Source organism: Struthio camelus, chromosome 1, assembly GCF_040807025.1.
Source record: "Struthio camelus isolate bStrCam1 chromosome 1, bStrCam1.hap1, whole genome shotgun sequence".
NCBI lineage: Eukaryota > Metazoa > Chordata > Aves > Struthioniformes > Struthionidae > Struthio > Struthio camelus.
The window spans coordinates 207,193,734-207,216,189 of NC_090942.1; positions in this window are offsets into that span (position 1 = coordinate 207,193,734).

The window sequence follows — 22,456 nt, forward strand, 5'->3', positions numbered from 1 at the left end:
CTTACACCTTGATCTGACCTTTGGAGGACTCATGCCATCGTAAATGACATCAAAACCCTATGCTTTGTACAGAAAAGGTACTAAAAGCAGTCAAATATTTTTGTATTCTTCACTTTTGTTCTCCCTGAATCTTAGTTTTACCATGTTATACCTACAGATACACTCAAAATATGCATCAACTTTAAAATTAGTAGAATAAAAGAACAGGGTAAAAAGGAGTGCACTGTTTGACCTATTGACTGAGAAAGAGGATGTCACTTTTTCCAAAACAACCCTTCCTATTCTATTTGCATCTGCAAATTTAAAAGGCTAAAGGCCTGTGAAAGCAATCTGGGAAAACAGAAAAGTGTAACTCTATACCTGGGGGAGATAAGAAAGAGTGAGAAATGTTAGACATGGAGGAAATAATTTTTAGCTAGGAATAGGTCACTCTTCTTTCATAGAAAAATGGCTATTATTAATTTTCTGCAGCTTACACTTCCTTCTCTCTTTGCAAAGTATTTATCTCCCCAGGTTACTGTTGTATAATAATAAATTCTTGAAGTTGGCTTTTCTATTAGGTCGCAGTGCCACAGATAGCCTTACAGGATGTCCAAATAATTCAACATCTCACTAAACAAAATAAAATCTTAGCAGCTAACTATATTCAAGCGGCCTTCAAGCCTAACCTGGCAAAACTTGGCCCCAAATGTGGGGTTTGCTAAGATGTGAGTAGGAGGAGGAATAAATTTTAATACAGTGACACTAGCAGTGGTTATGCAAACTTCTATAAATATGGTTTGTCTCTAAGGACTACACTGTTTGAACAGTATTATCCACTTGAATAAGAGACTTTTCTATTAATTTACTGTGCTTGGAAGTGTTCAGTATACCTGCCCACACTTTCCATAAGGAACCAAGAAGCAAGTATAGCATCAAATATCTATCAAACACTGGAAGATTCCTCAGAATAAAGCTGACATTACCTCAGAAAATAAAAATCATATCTATGAAGGTATTCCCCTTTATTCCTCATTACTACCAATCCCTAAAAGTGCCTAGGAAGCAGAGGAAAGAGTTAAAAGGTATAAGAAGGCCAATCAAGACTGTGCAAATTGAAGTTGACTGACTGAATACTATGAGAAGGTAGAATCCAACAATCATTTTTGATGCTTACTGTTCTGTAGGGATTCAATGCCCTTTCGAATACATTCATGAACTGATCCCCATGCTACATTAGGTAGTGAGTAGGATATGGCTCGTCCCGAGCAGTTCACATTTGAAAATCACCTTGAAAAAACTACATGGGTTACATTTTTCAGTACTAGCTGGCATCAAATGCAAAAGTAAATTATAATAGAATCCACACATTTTACTTAGAGAGGACTTGAGTTTACTATCATCTGGGTAATATCTCTACCGCAAACTCTGAGTGCCAGCTTTAAACTCTGGCACTCTGAGTTAGCAGCAGAAGGGCGGAATTCATGCAGATAGATACATTTCTGTTGGCTGTACATCTAAGGAAGCATTTTTTATTCCACTATGTGCTGTGGCAGTTGTTCCTGATCTCTTTATATCAGAATATACATGCTAAAGACTGCAACAGTGCTCTGCAGAAAAAAAGAAAAAAAAGGAAAAAGAATAAGTATAGAAAAAGTAGGGATGTTATGCGATGTGGGTGAAGAAGAGATACTATAAATCTAATATATCCTAAATTATGTGAATATCTGATCCAAATTTTTAATTGCAAAGGTGATGCTGCATACGTGACTATGGGAAATTAGACAAGGCAGTAGAAATGGAAATAACTGTAACTGAGGTTGATACTACATTCAATAAGATTAATAAAGATGGCTTGGGATGGATAATTCTGAATGCTGGCATTTTAAGTCACGAGTCTGATGGTAAGGGTTTGAAAGAAATCAGTAAAACAAGAAAGATAAGGGTGGAGAGGTACAGGTAACAGGAACAGGAGGAAAATGTTTTACTTGGAAGTAGTGGATACATATTAGTATTGGTGAAAAGGTGATTTAAACTGATGTGAGATCTGTAAATTTTGAATAAAAATTTTTTTAAAGAAGTGAAATGGGATAGTACAGAAGAGGTTTACAAAAATCAGATTAGGCCTGCCTAACATGTCATCTTCCTTTCATAAGATCACTGCCTTTTTTAGGATAGAGGGATCTTAGAAGATCTAATTGATCTGGATCACTAAAACTCACTTGTAAATAAAGCATGAAATGATTCCACATGGAGAACAGCTAGAAAGAATTGAGTTAAATACAGAAAGTACAAAGTGAGTAAGAAATTAGCCAACAAGAATTAAAAATGGACAGTGCTTAAGTAAGAAGCTTTAAGCTAGCTGTTAGGACAGAAGTCATTGAAGAATCATTTCGGAATTCTGGTCATTTAGTGTTGTGATAAATTTCACTCAAAAAGTAGGAGTGTCCTAATGAAAACTATTGCTGATTTTAAAATGGCAGGCATTTTTAATATGGAGTAGTAAAAGAATATTACTCTGGGAGAGATATTTTACATTAATATTAAGATAATATAAATAAAATAGCATATAACATTGTAAAGTACAAACGACTTTAATTATCAGGGACTAATAAATAAAATTAAACAACAAAGCCCTTATAGTAAACTGAGAGTTTGTCAATTGCGTGCCAATGGGAAGGAAGTGTATCTGAGTGCATTCATCAATCACAGGATAATTTGTGTGCTACTGTTGTAATGCGACAGTGAAAAAAGCAAGTAAAAGACTGGGATGTGTCAGGGGAGACATTTCCAGTGGAGGGAGGGGAATATTAATGCTACTCTGGCAGGCGTGGATGAGATCTCATCTGGAATATTGTGTTCAATTCCTTATTCACAGCCAAGGAAAATGAAGTTGAAAAAGGGCAAGAGAGGGGCTTTTAAGATTCTCAGGGGAAGGAAGGGTCTATTTCATGAAAGGACACTGAAAGAGCTTAGACTTTTAGCAGAACAAAGGCAGAGAAAGGATAAGATTGCTATCTTTAGATACATCAGGATGGTAAACCCAGAGACAGGAAGGAACTATTTAAACTGAAGAGCAGCGTTGGCTCAAGAACAAGTGAGAACAAACTGTCCAAGAATAAATTTAGGCTAGAAAGGAAATGAGGGTGAAATACTCTGTTTTTCAGGTTGGGAAAAGCATTTTAGGAAATTGGTTATAGTCTATCACATCATGCCATATCGCATTTTATCTTATCTTATATTGTATTGTATTATATTAATTATATTGTTACATTATATTGCATTATATAATTATTATAGGATTATAATTATATAATATATAATTATAATTATATTATATGATCATAATTGTTATGTAATTATAGTTATATTATTATATTATATTGCTATTGTTATAGGAATTCTTTTCCAATTCTTTTCCTTTGTTATTTTCTGTGAATATTTGAATGTCTGCATGTATAAACAATTAATTTACAGTAAAACTGTAGTTGACTTGGGACACAAGAAAAAGGCAGACCAATTCTGTGTATTTACACAGTTGTTTTAGTCCAGAATTTTGATGAGCAAATATATCTCCCTCCCTAAAATAATAAGTTAAACTATGTTTTAAGAAAAATATGTATGTGCACTACACTTTTAGTGATTCAACCTACGTAGAAGACAGTGTGATTGGTTGTTTTTTATGAGTAGAAAGAATTGTGTTACGGTTTTGAGCACGCTCAAGAAAATATCCAGAAAATTTCATTGAAGTAGGAAGAGTATGAATTATAAGGATCTTAAGGACAAAGCTGAAAACTTAGTTTTAGAAAACTAGCTAACAGAAGAAAAACATGGGGAGAGGTTGGAAAGGGCTGAGATGGAGGTGACCTGTTGAGGGAGCCCATTCTTGTTTCTGGCAAAACTAGAGCAGAGAAGTTCACACCCCCTCTCAGACAGGAATTTCCTGTGACGACGTAGCTGCTTGCACATCCTACTGTGCCCTGAACATGCGTGTTCTGCAGCAATAGCATCCTTGGGAGGTTTTGGCCTCAAAAAGTTTCAGATTACAGCCTGGTGAGGTGACCTGCTTTTTCTGAGTGATATTGCTCAGAGGTACTGCAGAAGTGCAGACCAGTGTTTGTGTTCCTCTTCCTCTGCCCATGAATTACCTTGCAGCCTCCTGCTTTTTACTCATGTCTTCTTTCCTCATTGTGTGAAAAATATTACATTAATTTGTCCTTTCAAAATGATCATACGACTGCTTACAGTACATTTTAAAAAGAACAGTTTACTTTGCTACCAGCTTTCAACATTATTCGCTTTTACTATTTATAGTATAATGTCCTTTTATAGTATAGTAGAATAGTCCTTGTTTCCTTAAAATGCTGCTGAAATTTACCTTCTTTGAGATAGTACCATTTTTTGTGTCTATTTCACTGCAACATTGTTTATGATTGCTCTTAGGTTGCCTAAATCACTATCAGTAATGGATGGAAAAGCTACAATTATGATTCTTAGAAAAAAAGAGCTAGGATAGACTATGGTTTGTTGATCCTTCTAAGCGAAATGCAGGCCTATTCAGCACTTGCTAAAAGTCTTACTACACAGATATGAAGAGAAAAACTCTCTGTAAACCCCCTTTGACAATCAGACGTGACCATCTCAAAAGCTGTCCGACCATACCTCAGTTTCACTTGTTCTGTTCACTGGATTTAAAAATAAATGTCAGTGAGATTAAAGAAGGAATCGGAAACAATCTCTTCAGTGCAGATTCAGGCAGGATTTTTACTACCCTGCTCACAGTTCATGATCAAAGGGTCATCATTTGGTCCTTTTGAATTTATTGAGGCTCCAGAATGAAATTCTCCTGGTATGACCCAAGTCTAATTTTTCAAGTTTGATTAAAATTTACTTGCTAATATTTATGTTGAGTTTAGATATATGGAGTTTTATCTTTTTCCTTTTTAACATATCTATCTGAGGAGGGTTCCCATTCAACATTATTGTTCTTGTATTCCTTTCAATGAGTGTAAAATGAAAATAATCCCCAAATTGCAACTTAAATTTAAACCAAAGTAGTAATTTTCTTGTATAAGTCTACCAATATTAGCAGTAGGAAAGCAGTAGATGCCCTTTAGGTGCTGACCAAATATCTCACTGCTACGAAGTTGTTCAAATATTATAGTGTGTATTGGTGTCTGAAGAGACCAGCTGCAGGTCTAGGTACTAGTTGCCAAATGACTTTGAAACTGAAATGAGGTAGTTTCTTTTTTGGAATTCCAAGTCTCCCTCTGCTTTCTTTTCCTAATGAGTAAAGAAAGCTCTCAGGCATTGGTGACAGAGTGCTTCTGATAGTTCTCCGACATTGGTTTAATTTGAATCTCTGAACGGAGAGGTAATGACCTGTGCTTTGCAGGAAATCTGTCTAGGTGATCTACTCCTCTCCTTGGCACCCAATGTCCCCATGTCTCCCCATGTCTCATTGCCTCTCCAAATTCTTTAGACCAAGATATCGAATTGTCTTTCATACAATGTTCTCTAATCCCAGTTTATTCTTAGCAATATTTCAGTTTTAAATACAAAGACATGAACAGAGCAAGGGAAATTGTCATGGCAGTAGCTGAATGCAATATGAAAATAACTCAGGAGATTGTACCGAGGCAATTCATTTATAGACGAGATATTTTGTTTTTTTTCCATAGAAGCTTTCATTTACTCTCTGAATGTCCTAACCTTTTATAATATAGAAAAAATGCAGCAATTTTAGATCTGAATAAATTCTTACTTAACCTCGGTTATTCTCCTTGATTTTCTGTTCTTTTCTTAATTAATTCTTACAAAGAGTAGTTAATATGCATTTGTACAATACGTTAGGGACCCATTACCTTGAAAAATTTCATCAGCTTTAAATTAACGTAAATGTAATATTCCGTATGGGAAAATTAATATATTGTTAATATCTCTGAACATTGTAAAGTGCTCAGAGAAAACAAAAATTCACAGGAAACATCATGTTGGTTCAAGAGGTTTTATTTTCCCCTCTGGTTTACGAGCCAGAGCCCCCGTTGCTGTATATGTTCTAAGATCTGTTCCTGAGCTTTATCACAATGCTACCTGAACAAGTTAGAGGACAACACTTGCTGGCAGTCTTTAGATGTTTAGAACGTACCTAAATCTGTCAGCCTTTGCTCCCGTACAGTACTGGTGAGAAATAGGCACTGTAAATACAGTTTATCTGACCTAGGTTAGATGTTTACCTTCGGATGAGATGAATCAGAAATGTACATTTGGTTAGACAAACTATTTCCCAAAGAGACGATATCTCCTTTAGACAATAATACATGCCTACTTGTGTACTCTGCAAGTGGCTTTTTGGATTAATTTTGAGAAAAATAGTAAGAGCTGGGGAGAGGAAATGACTGACTGCTATTTACAAAGAAATCAGGTACACGCTGGCATCATATATCAGGTGTATAATGAATGTGTGTAATTTCACTGATGTGAAATTATCCAAGACTGGAATAAGCCGAGATTTTACTTGGCATCATGCAACTGGAACTCCTATAGATGACTTTGACACTCAGATGTTTCTTCTTGTTATCTCCTGCTGTTAATCTCTGAGACTTCAAATTGTAGTGTGATACCTCAGTACCTGCTTCTACACTTAGCAGTGAAATCTACAGAAATGGTGTGCAGCTAGCAGAATCAATATTCTGGCTATAATAAGGATTTTACTAAAGGTTCACAGAGGAATCCAGGAACTAGGCCATACCCCATGCTAAAGAGAAAGATTAGAAAAGAGTAGCTTCCTTTACCACACTCGAGGTCTACCCCACGTGACGTCACCCAGGGGATTTCTCCTTCCTGACCCCAGATCTAATGGTCAGTTTAACCCTTAACACAGAAGCACAAGCAAGGCACACTGGAGAAGCAGAATAGACTTGTTTCGGCACACTGGGGATTTACGTGGTACAAGCTGAGGAAAGTGTATGAAATAAGCCAGAGAATAAAGCCATTATGCCCACAGTGCGTCTTTCATTCATTTTTACCTAGAATTGGTTTGATTTTCTTTGGAAAACACTCTTGAACTTAAACTCACAGAGTCTCTGGCCCACAGTTCATCAGAATATGTGCAATTATGTCTCTGAATCTTTTCTTCTGCTTGCTGTAGGTGTTTGTGGATTAGGATAGGCACTGACTGATTTCAGGAAATCATGAGAAACACTCACTGAATGGCCTTGTCCCACAGTCCTGAGTACACTGTACTCGGTCTATCAGCTGCTGTCCGATAATGACTCAGTGATGCCCAGAAACGTTTCACTGGCACTGATCTGATGATGACTACATATTGATTCTTTAGCTCTGGGGGCAGGCTGCATGCACCACCAAGACGCCTGTGTCCATTGGGGCTATCTAGAACATAGTGATTATACTCAGGGTAGGAAAAAGAACATTACAATCCTCACAACAGGTTACTGGGAAAAATTAAAATTTATACTAAATATTTCCAGGTTCTGGATAGTCCTCAGCCCCTGTCTCGGATATAAAAAACGGGCAACTCCGCCAAGGAGGAAAAAAAGAAGCACTGATGCCAAAGTGAAACTTCTCAGAAATAATAAAACTTTATTTTTTTTTTTTAAGCATTTGCACTCTCCTATGCATTCTCTATTATCTTAACTAGTATTATATCTTCTATGCTTTTCAAAAAGTAAATCTGGGGCTTAACATAATTGATATGTCTCATCTAATTTATGTTGTTGTTGCATTCAGTCTCCCTTTCCTGGATGTTTCATCTGTACCCTTAGCACAGAAAACAGGGTGATGTGCAGTGTGTCAGCATGCTTTGAAGGAGCAAACAGGTAAGACTACCTCAGTGTTCTGATAACAGCAAGGAGAGGTTTCTCTTTTCCCTCTGCCCATCCCTGCTCCATCTATACATTCACTGCCTGTGAGTATGCTGGCTGTATTGCTCATAATTTTCTCAGGGAGAAAATGCAACTCACCAGTCCAGCAGAAAAATTCTCTTTTTTGTCCTTTTTTTCTACTGGGTTAAGGAATGGAATTTGCTCACTGAGGGGCAGGACGATCCCCAGATCTGGCTCAGAGGAGTGGCCTTCCAGAGGCAAAGCAAACTAGTGGACTGGTTCAATCTGTCTTGTCTTACCGCACCCTCTGTCAGATCAAGAACGACATGGTGAAACACAGCTCTGCACCCTGAAAAGGCTGAGTTAAATGTTTGCTGCGGGATTTCTTTACCTCAATCCATCTTTGCTCCTGCGAAGCTGGCAGAGAGCTCTACGTGATCTATGGCTGAGCCTCTGACTTTCGTTTCCACAATCCAATTGTGATACTGCAGAGCAAGGAATAACTCTTGCAGATTTTCAACTCTGGTAAATACTTACAATGTGTATCGGATATTCTGCTGCTTTTGGCTCTTTATGCTTGTTATACTTAGCCCAAAATCTCGAGACATGGCATAAATTTTAGGATCCCAACTTGACGTATCTCAGATCTGGCACTCAGAGACGTAGAGTGTTGCATGAAGTTAATACTAAATTTACTTTCTTGTATCTTCTTTAGACAGATTGGGTGAGGGAAGAAGGGCAGAGGGGAACAAGAGGGTGAGGGAAGTTTGACTGCGTTTTCTTAGTAGATGCGTAGTGAGCTTGAAGTCAACCAAACCTTCAGGAGGCCACCTTTTCTGAAAATTCAGCCTTGGTCTTGTCAAAGCAGCCTACCAAAAATGGAAAAATGAAAGTGAATGGATTTTTAAAAAAATTAATTCAGGTTCAATAAAATCTACGGCAGTTATTTAAGTGTTGAAATAAATAGATAGAAGAGTAAGAGATATTTTGTGCTCGAAAAGGGGCTCACTGCAGCTAGGTGTAGTAGAGGGTAGCAGACATGGTTACATATTACACATATATAAAGCAATTTCTAACTAACTATGAGAAAGAGGGTGACAAAGACTAGGGAAGGATTTGAATTTGACCAGTAAGTAACTTTACAGTCTGGAAACCTTACCAAACAAATGATAAATGGTGATTACCCCACTAAACTAGTTTGCAGGCCATGGCTGCCAAAGGTAGTGACTGTTAGTACTGGCTCTAATCTGATGGACACATTTACTCAGAAGAGTATTACCGAGATTTACCGGTTTGAGAACAGTGACAGCTCAGAAAAACTCTCACAAAGCCAAAAGAGCAATTCAGAGAATGAAACTCTTCTAAATGAACAGTCATGGTCAATATACAAAATTGTGACAGTTTAGATATATATAGATATAGATATACATTTGTATAATTATATGGATGGACTTTTCTAGAATAGACTATATATTTTTGCAAGTAAATTTGAAAATATAGTTGTTTTTTGCCATTACTGCAAATAATAATGGAAAACTTATAGCTAGTTTTTCAAAGATAATTACCTAAAAGGAAGCTTCTACATCTAAAAGTACACTTAGTAAGAATAGCTGACTTGAGTTTCAAGACCTATTAGATTCAACCGCCTTGACAAGTTGTCCTTTTCCTCTCTCTATTTCATTACTCTCTTTCCACTTTTGCTATCTGTGAGGTAACTGTAACAGATGTTAAAATATAAATAAAACAGTCGGACCACATTTTGAAACTATGTAATGTACAAAAATGGCAATAAAATATCCAGCACTTTTGGAAAGCTTCTTAAAAACTAAAAGAAATATAATTGATAATGGTCTGCTTTGTTGGGGGGAGGGGTTCTGCAAAATAGAAAATGAGAAGATTTATTTTTCCTATCTTTCAATTCAAACAGAAAAACAAACAGAATATAATAAACAAATTTACAAAGTATGCAAAAATGACTCATGTTACAAAGTATGCAACCAGCAAGGGAGCTGTAGGAAGCATATACAAGCAATCATACTGACATAATCTAATTGGTAAACTTAGTGTGCTGGTAAAGCAAGATTTACACCCCTAGCTGTTCTAATCTAGCCATACAGTTCCCTTTTTGGAGAAGCGAGTCATTCTAACCTTAAAGTGTTTTTAAGATACTGAGCTGACCACCGTAATTTTCTAGCATACGCATGTTGCGTATACTCAGTATTAAAATTTTCGTCATAAAATGTCCTTCTTTCATACGTATGACACCTGATCTTATCCAAGCGATGGACTTTTACCCCAACAGATTTCCCAGTTTCTTGCACTTGAGGGAGATACCCAATGCAGAGTGTTTCTGCCTATGAAATGAAGATTTAATTACTGTAGTCCTCATTTTTATAAACTATAAGTATATTAGGGATGTGGATGCAGAACTTCTGAAAATAATTTCAGAACGCTGAAGAATAGAGTTGTTTATACTAGGCGTTTTCAAACTGGTTGTGGAAAGATTTAGTGTTCAAGACTATGTAAGGTGATAAAGCAGGAAGAAAGGCAGGGTGAGGTGGACTCCTGTCCAGGTGCTTTCCCGGAGAGCGCTGGGAGAAAATTAACATCACAGCTCATTGCATCTCTCCTAGCCAACTGCTAATGAGCTCAGCTCCTTCATGTGCTCCTCAAAGGCTTTGGCTGATTGCTCACATGGACTTACGTCCTTAAAGGCTGCTTCTGTTCACCTTGCAGATTTAATTTTTCCTTCACTTTGAAATCTGAAACATGAAGGTCTTTGAAGCTTCCCTAGCCTGGCGGTCCAGGATTCCACCAGTAGCACTAGTGCAATTTCTTATGCCTTGCTTCAAGCCCTTATCCACCTCAGCCCCTCTCTGATGTGCTCATTAATGGTGACCGCTCTGGAAGGAGACACATTTAGGTGTCTAACATAGGTCAGATGAACCTCTTCTTAAAATGTGCCTCCTTTTTCCCTTTAGTTCAGGGCAACCTAACAATCATTAACAAATAGTGTAAAGGTATCTTTGATACCCACTTATCAGTGACAGTTTTCCTTTCTTACACGGAGTAATTGAGTCCCTATAACGTCTAAATTCCACTCAAGCTGTCAAAAAAACTCATTGGGGCTTTAACAACAAAATCAGTGAATTACTTTATATATAACATATACAGGTGATAAAAATCTTACTTTGAGCAATAAATTTGGTTTGTAAATATATGTAAGATCCTACTTAGCTTAACATAGTTACATTTTGGATGCAGAGACTAAAGGGAGGTCTTCTTTCAAACAGTCTTTGCAGAACTTACGTTCATTCACTCAAAAACTCGTTAAAGGGCCTTGGATCTATCTAACATGAAAAACTATTTCTCTTGCAATGACTGAGCTAGTGATGGATCATTTTGTATATCTATGAAATGCGATGGAATGAAATGTAAATGTGGTAGAAATTTATCTGAGCAATGTTTTCCTGGTGTAAGAAAAAAACAAGGATTTCTTTTTCTAGGAAGAAATAGGTTCACCCTTACTAACTTGACTAACTTGACAAATTCACAAACTATAATCACAGAAATTTATGAATTTCTTTAGAATTCAACATTCCCATTTCCTTAGTAGCCAAAGCAACTGAGCTTTGATATAAAGTTTTCAATAGTTTCTTTTTTCCTCCTTTAATATGTTTTTGCAGGTACTTGACCTCCTTCTACCTGCCAAATGACTTTGTAAAAATACGAACTTTCATTATCTTTGTGCTTCTTCATTATTTATGTGATTTCAGAGCTTATATTTTTACCATTTGAAATTATGAGTTGCATTATTTTGAAAGGCAAGTCAGTGACAGAATTTTCTGTAATTTCAAAAAGACTAAGGTATAGATCGTGCTGTGTATGTTTAGAGCCTGATATTTCCTTCATCTATATAAGTTTTATATCTATTTCTCTAGTGGAATTTTATATGACAGGAAATCTAGGACAATTTTCCCTTTTTTTTAAGGATCTGATTCAGCAAACTTTTACACATTACACAAAATGATCTTTTTCATATTGTTTTATTTTTAAAAAAGTTGAAATATAGGCAAAAAAAAAAAAAAAGACACCCAAGTAAGAGCCCAGTCTTGCACTTCCTTAATCAAACTAGCAGTCTCAGGCTAAAAACAAGCCCTTCCCGTATCCAGCAACCACTTTTGAACAGTAAGTGTATGTGCAACAATCAAAGCCTGCTTCTGCATCACTTCTAAGAGGTTCATTTTGTCTCCTAGTGTTTCCAAACTTCATAATACCAATTCCTGATACTATCTCCCACTTTCCATCTCCAACCCTGAACTGAATGAAAAATAGTAAAGCATATTCATTGGTCATGAGAGGAAGGAGGCCTCCACTTAAAAATAAGCAAACTCCTATTGGTCGTTCTATATGTGTATGCCATCACTGCAAAAGACAGCTTCTGTCCAGTCATCCCGAGTCGCACAACTCAGTTACACATCAGTCAGACAAAGTGACTTGCTTGCACTCTTGTCAATACCCAGCCTATGATGATCCCTGAAGATGTCTTAACCTCTGCTTCATCCTACCTTTTACTCTATTTCAAACTGCATACGATTTTCCTTATACACTCTTCTCCCCTGTCAAGCATGTTCCAAAAAATTGCTTCATTCCTTTTTGAGAAAGGGCTCTGCTCCCGCTTTCATGGAGGAATATGTTTGTACAGAGAGCAAGAGCACAGGCAGCGAGTGTGCGAGGAAGCCCCAACACCTGGTTCCTCAGATGTCGTCTCCCACCAAACACTTTCCTGCCTGTAGCCAGGTCAATATCATCATAAATTTCAGAAACAGTGCATCTAGGTTCCTGGAAAAGCAGTGTTGAGGATGATCAAACAAGTGTGAAGTGAATTTCTCTCAGAAATATTTTCCATTTAGCTGCGTTTAAAGTAGTAGAAATAGGCAGGTATCGTATAAACATTAAAAGTATGAGATTATATTAAGGTAACATAAAATGCAGACCAATAGCTTCCTTATTCTCTTCTTCTAAACTGTATAGCTAACTGATATAAAAAAAAGGACTTGTCTATCTTGGAATAGGTGATTATGGAGATCTTAAAACTACATGTGTGTATTAATTTACGCATGCCAAAGAGTGAAAATGAACAACAATCACTAGGTTTGACCATAACAATAATTTTTCCTCAGACTAGGAAAAGTCTATCTTCTGCCTTTGTAATGTGCCATGGATCCAAAGGTAGTTAGGCTCTGGAATTGGAGGAAAAAGTTCTTTTTGGGTGGGAATAGCTTAGCTGGATAGAAAGGGTGGGAAGTACTGGTTGGCATAAAGTGATTCGTTTTTTCATTCTCTGGATTTATTGCATTTAAAAAAAAAAAAACTTCTGCAGGTTCTTTGAAGAGTCTGGGGGGGGAGAGTGGCGAGGGCTGAGGGATAAACATTTTTTATGAACTGAGGTGGTGCTGGAAGACGAGGGCAGGCCTGACTGATTTACTGAGCTGACTGATGGAGGTAGAAGCTGGGCTAAGGTTGAAGTCCAGCACTTTAAGTGTCTTTCTGAATCAATATTGGCATGAAGAAAGGGAAGTGAGAGGGAATTGGTGAGCTACTGAGAGAGGAGAAGGAGTGATTTAGTGAAAGAGTGAGTAACGGGGTAAAAGAGGGAGAATTTATTTTTTAGCACTGGAATTTATTTTTCTGGAATAGATTTTTTGGTGTACAGAAATATACCTGCTCGCTCATAAAGAACAGTGCTGTAGATGTATCTGCATACTACTTCCTAGTAGAAGGCTAACACTGTATATTCAGCAGAAAACATTTAAAATAAACAAATGAACAAATGAACAAACAAACAAACAACTTGCTCTGATGTCAGACTTCATTGCTTTTATGGAAAGAACTAAAAATATAAACTACTGTAGTTTCACCGACTGGTGATTTTATAGAAAGATTAGTATTAACTTTAAATCAATAAGTATATCCTGTAGGTCTGTAGGTGGTGTTTGCATCAATGGTAGGCTTTGTGGAGGACATGTCAAATCATGTTAAGTTAGTTGCAGAAATGGAAAGCTTTTCAAAATGTTAACTGCATACAAGTATTTCTTCTCTTTAGGGTTGCTTTCTGCTTCTTTGATAATATAACCTGTGATGGTGTAGGGACCCGTTAAGACTTTATCATTGGTGTTCATATTGCTTTACCAGTAGTTCCACTGAGTACTGCAACAACCAGCACAGGATCAAAATAAAGGCTTTTAGAAGATCTATGCTTTGCATTCCTTCTGTGATGAAATATGCATAGATACACAGTCATTAACCTTCAAATACCTTGCAGCTGTAAAACATTAAATGTGGAAGCCAAGAAGAAGTTTATATCACTTCCTAATTTACATTGACATTTAACCTAATTTACGACAACTGCTGCTTAGTCCAGGTGGATACTAAACTGCAGCTGTTCTTTAAACATTATTCTGTGTACCCTCCAGAGTCAGTTTTAATTTGTTTCACTTATTTTCAATGCACTAGCTCCTCAACCGAAAAAAAGAAAAAAGAAAAAAAAATTAGTTGCCATAGTTAACCAGGTAGTTAACTGAGAAGGTTAGTTACGTGGTCAAATTCATGGACTTGTTCAGTTTTGATTTTACCATTTATCATGAACTGTTGCTACAATAGAAAATGTTATTGTTATCTTTAGTTGACAGGTGCAGTTTGTGCAGTTTGCAGCATTATGTAATTCACATATTTCATGTAATTTTGTGACATAAAAAATCTTGGTATTCTTCTTTATTACAAACCTATTACTGTTACTTTTTACTCACAGCCAAAATCTTTGGGGGTACATCAATACTTTTCTATCAAAGATACCTCAAATTTTTCCTATGGTAAATTTTTTTTTCTTTTCTCCCAAGGTACTCAGCACCCTTCTACAGTCAAAATACCATAGAAGCACAGGAAGACTTTGATATAAAACTCATTGAACTTGTGGAAGAACATCCTTTGATTTCAATGGACTTTGGATCAGTCTAAGAAAGATACAGTCAGGACTTAGACATTCGTTATTTCAGTTAGGTTTTTAAAACATTTCTGTATCAAAATTCTTCATTTTTCCTGCTAGTACAATACTATTCTATTTTGACACTTTCCATTTCTTTCCAAAGAGCCAATCCAATAATATCAGCAGAAACTTGGCTTTGCATAAGGAATTAACATTCGATAGAGTATATTCTGAATTCATCAACCAACAAGACTACTTAAATTGCACCTAAGACAATGTGCATGTGAGAGAGGATATGCTGAACATATGGTAAAGTTTCAGCTCCGATATTACCTTACCCTGAAGAATTGCTTATGATAAATATTTCAGTGCAGTGGACATGGGAAGAAACCAGCATCCTACACAAATAGAGGCTTGTCAGCAACTGAGCCATGTAAGGTTTCAATTCACCACTTAGGAAGTACTCTATAAAAGGCACCATATCCTTTCTTCCTTCAGTGAAAAATCCAATAGCATTAAAAAATACATTCAATTTCTTTCCCTCTCTGTTATACACAAATATATGTGCTGCATATAGGTCTGTACAAGCAGAAATCTAAACAGAATAGTAATAATAATATTAGTATTACAATAGTCATGTTCACAGACATACCCACACAGAATAATGAATGTGCAGCATTTATACTGCTGAAGAGGAAGAAGGATAGAATGGTGAGACACTGATTTAATTCTATGGAGAATGCAGAGATTGTGCAGAAGGGGCACAGCAGAGCCTGAATTGCAGTTTTTGCCTACAGGATGGCATCCCAAGAACCTGCCGGCAGCTCAGCTGGTTAATAAATGGAAGTTATAACAGAAAGCACTGTTCCCTCTTCTCGCCTGGAAAGAAAGCATTATACATGTGTGAGCCAGTTCTCAGACCAGAGTCTCTAGCCTGCTATTCCCACACCTAGTTTGTGAACGATCAGTTTCTTATTTCTTTCTTTGTGTTTTAATTGACTTTCCTCTATGCTTGCAAAAATGCTAAGATTCATCAAACTATCCCTCCCACCACCTTCCGATAGTGATGGTGCTTTTGCCTCGCTGCCTTCTTCCTCATCCGGACTCTTTAAAGCTGCTACGAGTCATGCTTCCTGAGGGAGTGAATGTACATGGAAATTCCTAACTCCTCCTGCAATTTTCTACCCTTCATTAGATGAAAGAAACCCCAAATTCAGCTCTGTAAAAGCATATCGACTGTGCATGAACATAACTTAGGAGACAGTATTTTCTTTCACAGGTATTTCCTTACTTAAATACATGGCCATAGTGTCCTAAATTTGGCTGCTATCATTCAGTTCCCTAATCTGAGGCATCCAAATCCGCTTTCTAAATTGGTAGCTTAACTTCATAACAAGGAAATGTATGTGGTTAAGGGGAGAGGAAAGCCAGGAGGTCCTTACAAGTATACCTTTTGTGCTTATGTAAGTACAAAAAAACCTTCTATATTTTTATGTTTGATGACTTCAGCTACTACTGTGATATCTTTTTCTAATTATGCATTATTTATAATAATGATCCCAAAAATTTATGTACCAAGGGAATTATATGAAACCAGTTAGAATGGTTAATGAGAATTAGCTAAATATAAGCTAGCCACTGAAGATAATTAGAAAAAGGAAAGCAAACGATCTAGAACAAATATTTAGATGAAGAGAGTTTTGTGCCCAATGTATTTTTTCAAAGACTGAATAGTAAAGTACATTAATTTAAATGACTGATGTTTTTGATACTTAAAAAAGTCAAAACAAAATCTTGAATCTAGAGAATAAATACAGGTAGAAATTGACTTAATTGGTCAGCTCAGTCCCTAGCTGATATTTCTAATAATTGTGTTAAGGATAGAAGTCATGCTATGTAGACAGGAGAGAGATAAAATTCAGTGGATGGTTCTGCAGTTATATTGAATAAGATCCTATTATCAGTCATTGTGAGGTCAATCTTTCAGGATAGTAATGCCTAATGTTGTTATAATCAGTTGCTTTTGTTGTTCAAAAATTAAGTTGTACTGAGGAACGAGCCAGGTCTTTCAGTCATTTTGTATTAGGAATACAAGGCATCAACAGTATGAACAATCAACCTTACATCCTTTGTTGATAAGAGGCAGCATGTAAACTAACAATAGGCTTTCTGTAACCTGTAAGAAGAGCAGGGACTCTTTTGTTCATGGAAACGATGATTTTCTTTGACTGCTAGGTCTATAATGGACACTGAAGGTGAGGTTTTACTGTCATTTGGAAGGGAGATGTGATGTTTGCATCAAGATCTTTGGGGACTCATGCATTTCTAATGAGATTAAGCAAAGCAAACTCACATTTCACAGAATTATAGAATGGATGAGGCTGGACAGGGTCAACTAGAGCAGGGCCATGTCCAGTTGGGTTTTGAACATCTCCAAAGATGGAGACTCCACAACCTCTCTGGCAACCTGTTCCAATGTTTAACCACTCGCACAGTGAAGAAGTGCTTTTCCTATATTTAAATGAAATTTTCCATTCAGAAATCTGAGGATGTAATTTTGGTTTAGAGTCCTCAAAATGAGAGAGAGAGAGAGAAAAAAAGATTATTACTTGTAAAAGAATGAGCTTCAGCATGGTTTCTTTTTGCAATGATAAGGTCCCTGGAGAACATAGGGAGATAGAGTATGAGCAACTCTGGAAGTACCAGGACTGTTCTGCCTCATTTTCACTAGGGGATGTTGACCTCTGCCGAAAGGGGCTTCACCTCTCTATCTTTACCTGAGAACATAACTGGACCTTGAGAATAAGTAAGCTCTTTCTTAAAGAAGGGTACAGAGAGGTACTCCCCACCTCTGCTGAGGAGTCAGTACACTCCATGGGTAAAGCAGCTTGAAGCACCGATGAGTATGATAGCTCTTAAAAGGAATAACATGAGCTTAAATGTGAAATGCATAAAGATATGGCATACGGCTACAAAGAGAAAATTGAACTATCTTCAGAGAGTCAAATTTCAGGCTCTGGCTTTTTTTTTTTTTTTAGCAAGGAATTTAGTTTCTGAGACTCAAGAAGCTCACATCATCCAAAAAAAACAAAACACAAAAAAAGCCCTGCATGCAACCTACTTCACTGACTTAACTCTGTAAACAATAATAAGAATTGATACACCAGTAAGAGTGAATTCATGACTTCATCAGTAAGTATCTGAAAAAAGTATTGTCTTAACACCATTTATCACCTGAACAGATAATTAACACAGAAAGGACTGGAAAAGGAATTAAAACAAAAATTCAGGTGGGTAAAGCATTTAAAATCAATAAATGCACTATTGTATTTATTTATTTGAAAATTTTCTACTGTCCATTATTGCTATAGCTGTGCAGGAAGGCGTTTAGCTTATATATACTGGAAGAATATCTTAAAAATTGGAATGTAGGAGAAGGACAAGCGGCTTTATATAAACCAGTAAGCACATCATAAGGGACAAATGGGAAATTTGCATTGAATGTTTCTTTCTAGACAGAAAAGTTTTTGTTTTTTTCGAGGTGCACACAAGTGCAGCTGAAATATGCCTTGGTTTAGTTTTGATGATTGCTGAGTTTTTCTCTACAAAACGAAAGCCCGAATCTGATATTTGTTTTTTAACGACGAATTGAACTACGACAGTATAAAATTCATTGAAAAAGTCACTTTTCCTCCACTCTCCTTTAAAATTGACAATAATAATGTTCTTCTTTTCTACCTAGCTCTACTTTCAGATATAAGGGGCAGTACTAAAGAAGAAACTGAAAAAAAGCAGGAGAAAGGTGCATAGACATAATGCTGATAGGCTGAGGTTGTTGAGAATCTGGTATAAAAGCAGGGATCTGGCATAGCAGCCTGGATCTAAGTCGTGCAAGACTGCTAAGGAAGGCATGGGACTGTGTGTTGAGAAAAGTGCATTAAAGGGAATATCTAACCATAACCACCACCACCACATTGTTATTGAAAAAAAAATCAAATGTGCTTAAGAGGGGCTGGATACAAGCTTAAGGAGGAGACTATTAAAGGTAATAAATTGGTTAATGGCTAGATTTGGAAATAAATGGAATACAAAAATGTGGTTTAGGTTTCAGATCATGGGCTAATACCTTTATTCAACACCGTATACTTGAGGTATTTTTACACTATTAAACAATAGCACAACAATTAGAAGTACTTTCAGAGAGTTAAACAGTAAAGAGAATACATAGTTTTCACCCTCGTATTTTTCATATATTTCACTTCTCCTCATGAGAAAAGAAAGGTACGGAGAAGAAAAGTATGAAGAAAGTAAAAATTGCAAATGGACCTCCTAGGTGTATTTTCCACTAAAAAAAAAAATCCCAGATTCTACAAAACAGTTTTATAAGGAAACAACAACAAAAGCTAATACTTTGATAAGGTGTCCTGTTCAAATAAGCAGGAATATCAACAATATATATTCTGAGGAAAAATGTTTGACATTCGTGCATCATATATAACAACTGAAAATATTAAGTCTTTCATTCAAAAGTTTTTATTTTCCAGTATTTTTTATGAACAGTTAGCATCATCTGGAAAAATCTGGAAAGAGAGTTAACTAGCTCGGTGCTCTGCCTCTGATCCTTGGAAAGTCTGCAAGGTACACTTTGCGATACAAAAGAAAAGCTTTAGATACAGTGAACAAAGAGATTGCCAGTGCGAGGAGAGGATGAGAGAGAAGAAAATTACTGTTCATATTCTTAAATATGGATCTAGATTCCAAGAGCTAGGTATGCTGTTTGACTTTTTTTTTTTTTGACCTGTGCAGAACAACTGCCTCGGATGGATACAAGGTAATGTGGTACCTACTGTGGTAACACATTTGCTAGATAGATAAACTTTAGCTCTTTTTTTTTTTTTTTTTTTTGACTCTTCTTGATTTCAGGAGTTAGAAGAATTAAAAATTTTTCTACTGTAAATTAAAAAAAATCCTTTTAGAAAGTATGGAGATAAAATATTCCCACCTTTCCTTTTCTCTTAGAGCTATTTGCCAAATTGGATCCAAATTTGCCAAGTTTTACACCCCTAAAATGCATTTTTTCAGTAAATATTTTGCTGAATATTTAAGAAGTTACACTACTTATCTCACTGATGTTTACACAACCTCACTAAACTTGGAGAATCTGCCAAAGGTACACAGCTTGTGGAAGTTAAAGAGCCAGTGAAGAATTTTTAATGCTAATTGCCTCAATCCATTTTAGACACGAGTGAGTTTCAAAGATAATGAGTAGATTCATCTCCCTTTGACTTCAAAATCATTTAGGCAGAAGATTGGTGGGTTTAGGAACATTGCATTTAGGACAGTCTGATTTAAATCTGAAATTGGGAGATCATTTATAGTCAGCCACATCTGACATAGTTTGATCTTCATTTCTAGCCGAGCAGCAAGTGTTGTTAACAATGTTATACGTCATGATGAGAACATGGAAGATGCAGTAAAGCCAGGAAAGACTCAGTCTGTATTGAAGGCAAACTTCAAATTTACTTTAAAGTCATACAGAGATGTAAAAAACACGTAGCACAGACATGTAATGTTGCCTTTACTCTTTCTGTTAATAGTCTGATGTTTTGGGTAAAAAAGCCTGGCAGATCTGTCAGGATGAATGATTTTTGGATTTTGATTTCAAGAAAATGCCCTTGAGGAAGTCTGCACAAGAGAAAATTAAAGGAGGAAGATGCTCGAAGATGTTAAAACATTCTAGGTATGCTTTTTGTAGTTTAAAGGGTTGGTGATGGAGGCTCGCCAGCCCCATCCATGGGAAAAGGAGCATCTACAGGGCATGCTGACCCATGGTACCGTGACTGAGCCCCTGCCAGTGTGGTGCTGCACCTGGGCTTTGAATCGGAACTAGCAATGAGCTCAATATGCTTACTGCACCATGTGCATCGTACATAAAAGCCTCACATAATGCCTTCCCTAGCATTCCTCACCAGGGACCGATGCTCAGCGGTGCCAGGGACTCTCCCGCTCCATTATTACCTCGGTTGGGAAATCGCTGGGGAACCCCTACTCAGATGCAGAGGTAGTAAACGCTCAGTATCAACCCTAGCGTGCCTTATGTTTATGTATCTGTCCCTGCTGGGAGTCCAGGCGTTGCCACCGCCTTACCCTCACCCTATGTATAGGTCTTGAAGCTATAAAGATATTTTGTGCTATTACATATGGATATGTGGATATGATGTAGTGAAACACTATGATAATACTTCAAAGCGTATGTGTATCTTCTAAAGCCAGGAAAATACCCCTAGAGTATGCATGCTCAAATACTTTATATATAGAGACACAGGACATTTGTTTAAATCACATGTACAGTCCTTTTTACTTATTTTTCATTAAAACATAAAGAAAAGTCAGTTTCTTTGTTTTTTGTTTTTAGGAAAATTAGTCTCATACATGCTTACTTAAATCTGCTTGTGAAAATCTTGTTTCTAGAAATGTCCTGGGTGGGACCCCTCTCACTCAGGTTCAGATGTTTGCAGCTTATATGTCTACATATTAGCTGGTAACCCAATGCTTTCTTCAAGGTCAGTGGAGAGCAATATTCACTGATTCATCTGACCTATTTTAATCATCTATTTTAGGATGAAATGACTCATGCTTTGAAAGTGCACATTTTACTCCACTCGCTGTGAAAAAGTCTTGACAACTAGCTGACATGAAAATATCTGTACTGCCGATGTCTATATTTATGTTCTCATGAATGCCAGCGTATGCATCTATCTTCAGAGCTCTTTGATTTCCCCATCCTTTATTTATAAAATTCTAGTCATCCAATCAGTGAGTCAAAACAGAATTGTATGGCATTGCTGAATAGGCATATACCGTAAGTATCAAATAATTGCTAGCACATTTTAAACGTTCTCTGTGAAATAAAGTCACATAGCCGACTGGATTCTACAGGCCATGTTTTTTCAGAGGGAAAGACTTTCAGAAACAATTCTTTACTCAGGATAAAGTATTTTGGTAAGGGGTATGTTGCTCTACTAATAGGTTAAAAAAGGCACACCCCTTCTTTTCATATGAGTGGATACAGTTATATCAATGTAAAAGTATCTTTGGTAAGGAAATTATTGTACCAATATGAGTTCCTCTGTTTTCATAAGTCTTAGAGGGTTTATACCTTCTTAATTACACCTTAACAGTGAAAATGGTGCTTTTTGTGAAGGTAGTCCTGAACACAGTTCATATTTAATGGAAGATAGGAACCAACGTTGTTTTCAATTCCTAAAAAATGCATTCATTAAACATTATGGTAAATGGCCATACATAGTAAGAGAGAAACATTTCTAATGAGTTGGCCCTCTTCAGCACCCTCCTACCCGGGTTTAAAAAATGTGACCTTTCGGATAATAATATCACTCATCTTTTGGGGAACTACTAGAAACATTAAATTTCATCCAGCAAATGGGAAGCTAGTGCAAAGACCTGTAAGCCTAACTTCTTATGCTCCGATTCAAAATCATAGGTCAATGCTTCAATATTATGTAACTAAAACTTCCTCTAATGAGGCATCACAGCTGCTACTTTATTTTGTGTTTGATCAGGTCAATTTATTCTTGATTATTTAAAAAAAAAAAAAAGAGGGTAGATGAGGATAGATAACTGTTTC